Raw genomic sequence first — 13235 nt, 5'->3', positions numbered from 1 at the left:
GACTGGAAACCCAGAGACGTCAGGATAAGACAGTTTCCCTGCTCTGCCATAGACTTGCAGAGCAACCTAACTCAGTGCTCTTCCAGGCTGGATGTGGACAGCTGAATGGCTGAACTACACTGCAGAGAGGGGTGCAATTGAGAGCCCTCTGCTCATCCCAGGGTAGCCTGCAAGCCCAGGGAGTTAGGGTAAGTGGCTATCCTTTGACTATGGTTATCAGCCACAGCAGCAACAAACGTTGTCCTGGATTTGCACAAGCAGAGGTCCTGCAGTGAGACCCAACTGTTACACTGGAAGCTGCTCAGTTGGTTCCCTGGGCTGAGGTGTGACATCCCCATTCCTTTGCCTGTTCTCCAGGCTGTGCCGAGCTCCCAATACATCTGTGAAAACAGGCAGAAGATTTTATAGCAAGATGCAAAAATGATGGAGTTCAGCCAAGCAGGTACCTGCTTTGCAAAGCCACCTGGTCTGTCAAGAGGTGCTGCACGTGGCCAGGCACTGTGTGCCTCAGTGCCTGGCTCCACAGCTTGGGTACCAACAGACCCCCCAGGCATGCAAAAATGTAGTGCATCTTAATCCCCTTTTAACCAAGCTGTACAGCACCTAAGTTCTCTTGCTTTGCAAGGATCCCTCCTTAACACCCTTAATCAGAGACTGTACTTGCATCACAATGCTACTGAAGTTTCAAAATATTTTCCATTCTTTCCTCTGGTTTTCAGATGTTTATAAGCCTGTGAACAGCCAGCCCATCAAAAAAATCGTCAGACTGAAAAAAAAAGATGCAGCTTACTGAAAAATGCACAACGGGCTGTTAAAGGAAGAAACAAAAGGAACAGCCTCCCGGTTATTGACCACATCCCTGTCAGGCTAAGCCAGATTCCCAGGATCTCTTCTTCAGCTCTAACCTGGGAGACTTGGTTCATAAGCAAAAAGGAGGAAGAAAGTGCAGGAAAAGCTTGTCCAGTTTTACAGGGCTCCTGAAGCCTGCACAGCTCGAGACTGGAAGCCTTTGAAGCACAGAGGTATGAAACAAACACCACCAGGCAGAGCCCTGACAGGGAAGGGAAAGTGGAAAATCGTGAGAAGACCCCTGAGATACAGATCTGGGGTACCACACAGACCCCCAACACTCTGCTGGTGAAATAAATTGCTTAAATTTAAATTAAAAACTTAATTTAAAACTTGATTCTGTTGCCACTTGTGTTTTTATAAACCAAATATAATTCCGGGCTTCAAGAAGATAACACCGCTGCAAGTTGGTCGGAATGAGGGATGACCTGGCCCTCCCTTGCACACAGCCACCTTACAAATAAATCCTTAGGGGCCATTTGTTCTTTTTAAGTGCCCCAAGCTCAGTCCTGAGGGTCACTGCCCCTTCCATGTCCTGCTGCTGCGCAGCAAAGCAATCCAGACGTTCAGTTCCCTCTTGTGAGAACGAAACAAGCTCTGTAAGGTCACGAAAGAGCCATTAGCGGGCTGATCTTACTTTGAAATAACATCACCCAAGTCTAGTGCTTCTCAGTGCACACCTGCAGATGTATTTTTGTAGCGACCTAGAAAGCTCACAGCTCATTTCACACTTCTGAGAAGGAGACCATAAGTAGGATGTCAAGGCAATGTATTATTTGTAAGAAAGATTTATAAATGCAGTTGTCTAAACAGAGGGCTTTGCTGGCCAGAGTGTCTGTACAAAAGCGCTGAGCTGCATTATAACTGCCCCTGAGAAAATGCAGCTGGACACATCTCAAACTCAGCTCTCCCTTAGGCTAGGAATAAACCAGATAAGGAGCCCAGCAAAGCCGAGTTCAAGTCTGCCCTCCAACCTGTAACCTCTGCTGTGCAGTACAGCTCTCCGAATCTCCCAGGTTATGCCCCAGGGAGAGGAGGTGCTTCCCAAAAGCACGGAATGTGCACGGGCAGCTAGCTGGGGCTGGCACAGGTACAGCTCAGAAACCCCAGGGCACACTGAAGGAGTCTATTGCTGGGCAACAGCAGCACAGACCTACGGAGGAAACACAGGGATGCCCGTTAGTCTTACACCAGCCTCCAAACTGCCAATGCTCATTTACTCCCACATTTTAATGTGTGTCAAACTTTGTAAGGCTGAGATTTCAGGTCTCAGAACTGTATTTTAATATGTCAAGAGTATTTTTTTCCATGAGAGGAATGTGGTTGGTGGTCCCTGTTTCAACGGTGTGCCGATGATCTGCCTGTTATGCATTTAACCTTCAGGGCTGCCTGGTACCCAGACACGTAGGGCCGGCGAGCTGAGCTTCTGCGCAGCGCTGAGTACACCCAAACTGCAAGTCCTGCTTCACCTCTGCCAGTGTTGGGATATTCCTCAAGCCAAGTGACCTTCATCCTCTACAAACAAAAACCTGGTGTCTGTTTGTGTTTATAGCTAAACTCTTCCAGCCCTAGTCACATATTTAATTGTTTCTGGGCACAATGGTTTCAATAATTTTATGAGGAAAATATGACTCACTGACTTCTTGCAAAACATTTCTGCCTATGTTTTGTACTTTAAATTAGTAGCCATGCTTTTCTTTTAGTATCTCCAAGGCTCACTTGAACTCTGTGACCTACTGTCAGAGTAAGGTACTCACATTTCCTTAACATCTGCAGTGTTCTGATTGTGAATGGCCAGTTTGTTAAGAGGCACACACCTGCTTCTAGCTGTGTGTCTGCAAAACCTGTACCAGGTGCCTGTCTCCTTCAGCGTGGGCACATGTGGAGATGACAGTCCAGGGAACAAGTGCCCTGTCTCTCACTGGGTACCTGCTGCCCACCCGCCTCAGCAAGCAAAACAAAAGCCTATTTGAAATCAAGTCCATTATCAGTCACTGGAGAAAATAAACACAGGGAGGGAACACAAACTATCAGGTGCCAGTCACTGCAGTGTCTTAGGATCCTGTGATTTGGGATACATTGTGTGATGCTGACAAGTTGTCTTACACTGTTTGACCCTTTCTCCTTATGTCTTTAGATTATTCTTGTTACTTTATTGTTAAATATTGTTGAATAGTTTTACTGGGAAGGACAGTAACGCCCTCCTATCTTCTAGCTGCAAAAACTGAGCAGTCACTTTCATTTTGTATTATCACAACATAATCCTTTTCTTAGCATCAGACGTGCTCAACACTTAACTGGAGGGACTGCAGCCTTGACCCTAAAATCTGCGGCTTCTATTTGTGCCTATATGGAGAATCTTCTTAGTAAGTGGATTTCTATATGGCATAGTACATAGGTTTCAAGTTGTCACCTAGAATCTGTCTTTTTAGAAAATGGCTTTATCAAATTCCCTGCAGCTCCAAGACAGTCAAACAGATTTGCCACTGGTGTGCATTGGTTCTACACCATCTCCACCGAAACTCATTTTCACTGTATGCATCTACAGTGAGCAGTGATTTAGTAGATCGGCTTTCAGGGACTTGAGAGACATTCTCTGGAGTTACTCATTTCACATCCCTGCCTCTATTATAAACTCCACCACAGTAACAGTTTTGCTGCTGTAACTGCATCTGCTTTAGGGGTTTAGCTGACAGAAATATCTATTGCAACCACTTAAAAGGCAGAGAGATAGCCCTAACACCATTACACCAGAAAATCGCTAGCACAAGTCAAATTTAGGGCTGATTTCACAAACCAGGCTACATTTGTCTACCATTACATTGATGTGTTCACAATTATTTTTCTTTCAGTTATTTCAAAACTCAGGAACAATGGAATTAACTAACCCTTCTGGGTCCTCACAATGGGTGGTATCCACTTCAAAACACTGGCGGCAGACAATGGGATCAGCGTCTCTGATGACACCGACAGAGAACGGGCACAGCGTATGACAATGCTGTCAGACTTTCTGAACAAAGTCCCTGGGCTGATCTGGGCCTGAACCTCTGAAGCTTTTTGTGATTCCACTGTACCCTAGAATAGGCTGGAAATTTCTAGACCTTGGCACTTTGCAGTGTCGGACATCTAAAGAATCCAGACCATCAGCGATAATGAAACTCCTGAGATGTGACAACATCATGACTCAGCCCTAATTATTGTAAAGACAGATGTCGTGTAGGCTGCCTGACCAAAGAATGAGGGGACCATCTTGTGTCCAGCACAGTGTTGAGTCCACTGGGAAAATACACACTGTATTTAATCTTTGCTCCTTAGCATTCTTTAGAAAAACCATTGACCTTGGTAGCAATGTCTACTCTGCTAGATAAACATTCCAAATTTACGATTAAGACCCCTTAACTTTTAAGCATTTTTGCTCAATTGTTAGACAAACATTCTGTTTCTACTGTTACTGGCAGAACTAAGGAAAACTTCACCAATTATTTTTCTGAAGATGGAGAGTAATTTTAATTAGGAAGTCAGAAAGTGCCCTTGATGCTACATCTCAATGTAGGTATTTTAAGCAAGCATTGCATGCAAATAGGGGTCCTTTCCTCTGATCCAACCCTTTTGTGGGAAGGATGCACAGCAGACCCGAAAAGGTTATGTGTAACTCACTGTAACACAGAACTCTGACTGGTGGACAACATCTGTCTGGAACTGGTCTCTCACACCGGCATATATACATGAGCTGTGACTAGCCCACCACAGAGAGAGGAAGAGCCTCTGCAGTCACTGATGTGGAAAATGTATGTTGGGATTTTGGTTGTCATATTTGTATAGAATCATAGAATCTTTTTGGTTGGGAAAGACCTTTAATATCATCAAGTCTGACAGCTAAACAGAGTTGTGAAAACCAAGGTAATGGAGACAAACAGCTGCCTGGGATGAGCTTTCGAAAATTTCCCTCTTAGTACTGTACTGTCTGTCTCTGGGGCACTAAGAAGTAAACTTTGCTCCTCCTCTGCACTTTTTCTGGTCTCCTATCTCCCCCCTACTCCTCTCTTCTGCCTACCTGCTGTCCCTATAACGGGAATAAAACAAGCAGATGGCCAAACTGGTTCAGCCTTCGTTGGAGAAAAATGCAATCTGTGCAGGAAACCATCTTTTGCCAGAGGTGTGTGCAGCTGCAGTGCTGTACGGATGCAGGGCTGTATGGATACAGGGCTGTACGGATACAGCGCTGTATGGATGCAGGGCTGTACGGATACAGGGCTGTAGGGATGCGGGGCTGTAGGGATGCGGGGCTGCAAGGATGCAGCTGTGCAGAGCCATGAGCCATCACTCTGTTCACCAGGCATTTCGGCTGGTTTAAGGCTGAGCAACGTGAGCCGTTACATAGCAGTTTTGCTGCAAGTGGGAGATTTTGCTTTTCTACACATGTTCCACAGAACCAACCTGTTCAACTCGAGACTATTAGATGGGCCCTTTACTTTGCATCAGATTTGCATCTGTCAGGCTGTATTTTCAAAATCTGTATAGGAATATAACCCCGTTCTTGAAAGGCATTTAGGCTCCCAAGGGTTAGCTGCACTGATTTTTAATAAGCACTACATTCAGAGCTCGTATTATTTAGAACGATGGGGTACAGTGTGTAGCTCATTTGGATACTTTTGAAAATTTTATCTGGGCAGATTCAACTCAAATATATATTTAAACACTACATATCTGACATACTTTCCTCCTGGCCATATTCAAGCCATGAAAAGAAAACCAGATAAACAGCTTTGATCCAAGTTATTGCTTTAGTCATTAGGCCCTTCTGCAGCTTTATGCCAGCTTCTGCAAATGGAGTCCTGCAGTCCAGGTTTCCTATGCAGCAATAAATTTAAATATCACAAAGCAGTCCCCTCAGAGGGCTTCTCTGCACTGTGTAACCAAGTAATTGGTGTAACCAATTCTAGAGCAGTTCTTTGAACACAGGACTCACCTTTCAAGTCCAAGATGACCTATTTTTCAAGGCTGCGATCCATAACATTACTGTATTTCTAATTAGTTTTCATCTGAGCACACAGATCCAAGTTCTATTCTCAGTGACACTGGTGCACATCCAGAGGAAATTCATCAGTCATTTATTCCAGATTTCCAGCAGAATCTCAGCAGCGAATGTTGGCCTGTGCTTAGTTAATGACCTGGAAACTATTTTCCAAGCCGTGATTCTGTGGTCAGTTTTGCACCTCCCTCTCGCGGCAGCGGGTCCCGAACCAGCGGGTCCACGGAGCCCCTCACACACCGCACACTGACGCCCTGCGATGTCTTTGTCTATGGAAGTTTCTTACTCAGAATCAGGGTTGGCTGCATGTCCCACTCCAGCCTTTCAGCGATGTTGGAATAAGAAATGGATCAGCGGGGCACATGTAACCCAAATCCCTGGTTAGTTCCTGTGCCAGGAGGTGGCACATCCATCCAAAAGTATCCACATATTTTTTTCATGCTTGCCTAAATCATAGCTGCTCTTCTAGTGGCTGTGAGTGTTTCTGCATTGCTCTCCTGTTCAGGGGAAGGCCCAGCACAATTCACCCATTACCAGCTGATTTATGAGCACAGGCCTTGCTGCTAGCTCCTCTGGTTTCCATTTCAAACCTGATGACAAACTTGCGAGCCTGAATCAGAGATTGAGGAATGTGGCCGGCTCCACACACTAGCCTGACTTGCAGCTTTTTCAGCTTTGGCTGAATGGGAGTCTGCAGTTAGCTACGTTATAATGAATCCTTAAAAACAAATTCCTAACAGGAGAAGAAGCAGATGGTGCTGAGGGAGAGCAACGTACAAGTTATGTCCAGGCTCTCCCATTTCTGACAAAGGAAAATTTGCCTAGCAAGCAAGGCACTGACTCCCACCAATTCCGTCTGGAGAGGTTCCTCCTCCTTAAACTGGCACCCCAAGCACCATTCTGTACACATATCCCACTCTCCTCGTTTCCCCCAATCTGTGCCTGAATGCATGTCACAGATAAGACTTATCAAGTGCGATCATTTCTGCATCCAATGACTAACCACAAGCCTCCGGAAAGCTCATTTCCAGGTCAGTTATGAAACAAGGAAGGTCCTGTCTCAGCCTTAGGCTTGTGGGAAGTCCCAAGACTAAGCTTCAATTGGGAAGGCTATATTAACCAAAACACATGACAAAATTCCAGTAATAGTGAAATCCAACGCTCACAGTATGTGGGATGTGTTTTGGTATCTTCGGAAACTGAAGCCTGCAAATCACAATATACCAGTATGTGTCCTGGGACACTCTTCTGAAGTGGGAGAAAGTGCCTGTCATTCAGCTCTCTGATCAAGAAAGTTGTTCCCTTATTAAGAATTAAACAATTTAATCAACTTCCTATGGCAACCATGTTTTATTCCAATAAATGTTGCCATGAACACTGGAAGAGGAAGAAAAGTAAACAAAAAGTCATATAAGAGGGAAATAGGAGAAAGAGAAGGTTTATGATTTAAAGCCAGGTACTTTCTCTAATGCTGAGTAGGCATGGACTTTTTTCAAAGTCGGTCTTTCCATTACTGAATCTGGGTACCTATCTCAAGATAATGAAAAAGGGTGCAGTGTTTAGAAAGAGATCAAACCCAAGGCAATTTAGAATGTCTCTCAGTGGCCAGCTAACAGCTGAAGTGTCAAAAAATTATCTGGTATGTTTGAACATTTCATCTAGACTGAATGTACTCAGTATCATCTAACACAGACTTGAACTCATTATCTTTTCTTACACATTAGGGTAGCTGTCATGGCAGTCCTAACACTGTGTTCTGTACTAATGCTCCCTTTCTGTAGACACTGCAAAAGCATATAAACTTTACTTGGGGAAAAACCCAAAAAACTCTGAATAAATGTGGATATATCTGTACTTTCCTCTTCATTTCTTACCAAGTCCTAATACATATGTGCTGACATTCAGGGACCATATTTTTTTTGCACTGTTATTCTCTGCTTTTATTTGGTTTGAGTTTGCTTTTAATGAGGTGAACTTTGCACAGCCCAACTCATGCTTCTATAAAACCTATGTCTTTAATGGCCAGATTTATTGATTTTTGTATGGGGGGGGGGGGGGGGGGGGGGAAGGCCTGCATACTAACCACACAGCTGTACTTGGAAACAGATGTTTTACCCCCTTAAAACTGAGCTAATGAGGATGGGAATATGGAACAGATAGCTCAGGAAAACTTTTGTTTAGATTTTGAATCTGGCATTGTAGGAAGAGTACAGAAACCACTGGTGCTTCTACATAAGGAGAGGGCAGGATGGTAAATCCAGAGATGATGAAAATTTGCACTGCTACACTAGTTCACAGCACTGAGCAGCCCCTTCATCCCAATGCCAGGGCTACCCACCCACCCCACCCAGGTATCCCCCCAGGAGCAGCCCAGCCCCGCCAGCCAAACTGCCCCAACTCTATTCAATCTACTGACAGAAGCCCAGGATTTGGGTTTGTGTCTCCTTTGCACCTAGCAGATGGGAAAGGCTCTAAATCACTTCTTTCAAGACTTCTGAAAAACATAAACCAAACCAATTATTTAGGATCAGATGCTGTGAAAGCCATAACTTCTGGCAGAAATCTCACCAAACATGCACGTTTTTAAAACTAACTTTGCCCATCAGTGGGTTCTCCAGTGTATCGTGTCTTCTGCAACTGGCTCAGAACTAGGTAAGGGTTTAGGACCATCGCTTCTCTGCCCAGTCGTGCTCCCATCACAGTGACTGGGAGCATTGCCATAGCTTCAGAGGGAGGAAGAACAAGACCTCTGCAGTCATGATTTGGCGCTCAGGCTGGAAAAATGCATTAGTGGTGGCTTTTTATAGAAAAGATGCATCAGGTTTTCCCTCTGGTTCCTAGTTTAAGCTTCTTTAATGAATTATTCTTGATTTGTCTGTATATGCTCCCTCACAGCACAGAGCGGGTCCCTTCACCGAGCCACAGCAGCAAACAAGAAGAATCTTCTGCTGTATAAGGCTCTGTGAGACACAGTCATTACATGCAGAGGAAACTGGGTTTAGTGGGGCCCTAGTTCCCCAGGGGACAACCATAATATAAATTATTAATAATAAAAATAAACACTGGCTAGCTTGAACTTCTCTTCATTCCCTTAGAGCTTATTTTTGTGACAGAATTAGCTAAATAAAGCCCACTTGAAAGAATGCTTAATTGCAAACTATCCAAACAAAACAAAATGGAACTAATTGGTTCTTAACTATTAAACATTCAAAAGGAGATGGCTTTGGAAACAGCTGAAAGACTGATGTGTATTATGATACATATGGTGCAGCGAGCAGTTAAGCAAAATGCAGTCTAAACCAGACTACATTTACTTTTAAACCAGATATTCAAGTTTTGTCAGTCAGGGTCTGCCTAGAAGGCAGCTTTGGATTAGTTCAAGCCTAAAGAGAGGTACAGCAGTACTCTTTTGAAAATCATAATATCAGAAGAGTCAAACTCGTATATTGACTTCTGGACACTGTTGGCCCAGGAGACACCACAAAACCTGCCCCAGTCAGTGCTCCACTGAGCACCCCTTAAACATACTGCAACCTAAAAAAGAGAGACCACCATTTCAAGGGGCTTTTCTAAAGCAGTGACTTCCCTGAAAGTTGGGCAGGGAGAGCTCACACACACAGTTCTGGCAACACACCTCTGAAGTTTGGGGAGTGGTGATGCCTTCCACCAGAATAACTGACTGCAGACCTGCCCTGGCCTCCCTGACTTCCTTTCTTCAGCCTTGTGGTTTTGTTATGGCTATTTAATCCCGGTGTTTCACAGTCAGCAAACAGAAGGAATCTGTTTGGGCATGTGAAAACTCCCTTTTGATATTCACTAAAGGTTAACAGAGCTGCCACACTTATTTCTTAAATCAGAAGTATTTGTAGCAAGGCTAGGAAATGATCTCTCTAATGTGACTTTAATTTGTAAACAAGAACAAACACTTCTACATTAGAAAGGAGCAAGAAGTAGATAAGCTGCACCCAAAATCATACAGTAAACATTATTTTAAACATTTAATTAGTGGTAGAAGAATTTTTCTTTGGAGGAGCACTGTGTGCTGCTCATGAGGTCAGACTAGTGGTAAGACACCTCTGGTGCATTGCCTCATCAGCCACATGTTTACTTGCTCCCTTATCAATAACTGACATTAACATGACTTCTGCCAGAGATAAGAAATTCCTGGAAATGTCAGGGTCTTCTACATCACCCAGCCCAAGCACAAGGGAGCTTCTCACCAAAGGAAAAAAGCAGACCTAACTGAAGTGCTAAGCAGAAGTCACTCGGTAGCAGGTCCACTCCAACATTGAAGCCAAAGCTAATCTGATTTTAAGGTCCCTTGAAATGTTATGAATATCATCAACAAAGAGGGCAGGAGCCCCTCATGAGAACACAACTCAGTTTTGTGCACAAAAAACCAAACCAAAGCAAAAAAATCAATTGTCTCTGTCTCAAACTTCTTCAAAGACTGCGAACCCAACAGCTTGCTCCCTGAGGACTCAAAGCTCTTACTGCAACTACCAGTCACATCTGCTTAGTGTTTCATATTTTTCAGCATCATCAGGAGGTTTTTTTAGCTCTTGGACAGGTTAACATAGCATCTATGTGTAAGTGCAACAACAAAACTCCCACAGAAGAGATAACTGAGGTCTTCTACCAGTTTGCTTCTGCCTCTCTCCCCAAAAGACACAGGCAATCTTGGCAGAAGTAGTATTCTGTATGAGCATTTTGCCAGCATAACTAAATCGTCACAGGTTTCATTTTTTACCATCCCTCTTAGCACTCACAGCTATGCCAGAAACTTTGTTAAGATCGATGTACACAGTTACACAAGAGAGCTTGGTGGTTTTAATACATCTAGTATCATTTGACAAGTATTAGTAGTCTGCAGATAACGTAAAAAATGCTCTGATGTGAACACCTTCTGTGTATCTATACTAAAAGCACCTCAGTGCTACTGGAGTCCTGGTATTATTTACTACTCCTAGAATGAGTGGAGCAAGTTGGCAAGCCTGTGATCTCTATTAGCATAGTTAAAACTAACCCTCAGACTTGAAACAAGTTGTACTAACAGAAGCTCACTGAGCACTACAACTGCTTCTATACCTGCATCTTTTGCTGATTCAGCCATTGGTAAAAGAAACCATTTCTCACAGTCCTCACCCAAGGGGATTTAACAGCAATAGTGAGGGGAGTATTACTTGTGTGTGTCTTTAGACACTGCAAGGACTTTGCTAGTACAGATGCACTGCTATAAAGCATCAGGGGAAGCAATACACTGGATCAGCACACCACGCTGCCCTAACAATACAGCTGCAGAAGCTTTCAATATCCTATTCAACAACCCCTCAAGTGAGACAAAATTATAGTGGTACTGCTTTTAAGCACAGAGCAAAGCCTAGTATGACTACACAGTGAGTATAGGATGACTACAGCTCTCAGGGTACAAAAGATCTGTGGGTAAGTCCTTCATGCCTCATAAAACAAGACTTGCTTTTGTGATGTAAACTGACTCAGCGTCCAGTACCCTGACTTCAACACTTACCTATGAGCCAGTTGTAATTGCAAAAAGGATCCTGCCCTTACAGGGCCCCTAAGAAAGTTCTCTTAGTTCCATTTCAACGTGAACGGAGTGAACTGTGACGCCAACACACACACTGACTCAAGAGTGTGGAGAGCTCTTGCCCAACAGCAGCGAGCAAAAGACTCGTGGTATCAATCAGTTCAGTGTACATACTGATCCAGAGCTCATTAGCTCCTGTTTTCCTTGTAGAACAAGGACAAACAACAGTCACCCTCAGCACATGGGAGGTAGGGAAAGGACAGCCAGGTTTCATTAATTACAGTTATTAGAGCTGCAAATGGATGGCCAAATGCATGGTCCATATTCACGTGGCTGTTGCTTGATCAATGATTTAAGGTGTCCTGGTGATGGATGAGATCACCAGCAAAGAGCTTCAACTTCAGAACAACAGTCAGGCAATCCAGTTAAATACCACTGTGCTTTGATGACTGCTGGGATACCAGAGGCTCTGCACTGTTTGTGCTGATCTGCGTTACTGGTGTCAGACAGACACGATCTGTGATTAAATCATCATGGATCTTACGAGATGAGCTTGAGATAAGGCAGCAGCATCCAGAATGCTGGAAGGTGCTATAAGCACAACAGTGACACACCCTCACATGCATGAGGAGCCATGCCTGGCCAGAGAGGCAGCAGATAGAACAGTATGTCCCTGTGATGGTCCATGTCCCCTGGCAGGTCTCCCACACTTGCAGTATCCCTCTCCAACCGTCAGTGCCTGGATCACTGACCTTACAAACTCCTATATGTGATCCTCTACAGAATCCTCATGGAAAGCGCACAGCCTGGAGACTGTACTGGCAGAAAACCACTTCTGGGTGATCTTCAGCATTCAGAAATGGCCATTCTGATACAAAACGTACATGCTGACAAGTGATTCCAACAATACACTAATCCAGACCCAGAATTAAATCCAGACCCTGACACAGTTACAGCAGCAATGGCACACAGAGCACTTGATGTTTAATAGAAAAACGGTGTTTTGCTCCATGGGACTTGGCGTACTCGAGAGAGAGATTTCACAATAAGCTACAGCTTTGCTCTATTGTAAAGATAATCTGACAATTACAGGTCAACCTACACTTGCTTATTGCTGTAAATGAAACTAAAAGCAGTCAAATTCATACACCTATGGTGGAAAAAATTCATCAGGTACTAGTACAGCTCTGGAGAAAACCAGCTAGGCTGGGCAGACGCAGGAATTAAGTCCGGACAGGAGATCTTACCAGAAGATGCTGTACACATTCTCATCCACGGCATTTTCCTGCAGAGCACATACGCCTTACACTTGTGGTTTTGTTCTTGAAGAACCCAAGCTCAAGCAGTTTTTAAATGCTTGTACTGCTGCTTACTTGTTTTGCACTTCTGATGTTTGTTTGCAGGCAGCTGGGATGCCTGCACTGGTTTTCTAAGGTTATTTAAATTCTTCTTTATTTGTTAACAAATTATGTTGGTTGCACAACACATTGGCATGTGAACGCTTCAGAAAAAAGGGAGGGTCACAACTCAGCCCCAGTGGAATTAGGAACAAGATCCAATGACTTCAGCAGAGTTACACAAATGATAGCTCTATTCTTTCTGTGGGACTCGTGGTTAATTAGAGTAGCATTTCCCATCAGCTTTCTACACCCAAGACTCTCTTCAAAGGTGGCATTACCTTCAAGGTCACTGCGTGGGCTTCCAATTCAGACAAGGAATAACAAAAGCCTAGCAACAGATTTTCAAGAAGTCTGGGCATGCACTATTGCACTACAAGCATTAAGAAAGGCACAAGGTTCTGTGCAGTTT

This window comes from Gallinula chloropus (assembly GCF_964237585.1).
Source record: "Gallinula chloropus genome assembly, chromosome: 16".
Classification (NCBI taxonomy): domain Eukaryota; kingdom Metazoa; phylum Chordata; class Aves; order Gruiformes; family Rallidae; genus Gallinula; species Gallinula chloropus.
The sequence above is the reverse complement of the archived record's forward strand: the minus strand, read 5'-3'. Positions refer to the sequence as shown.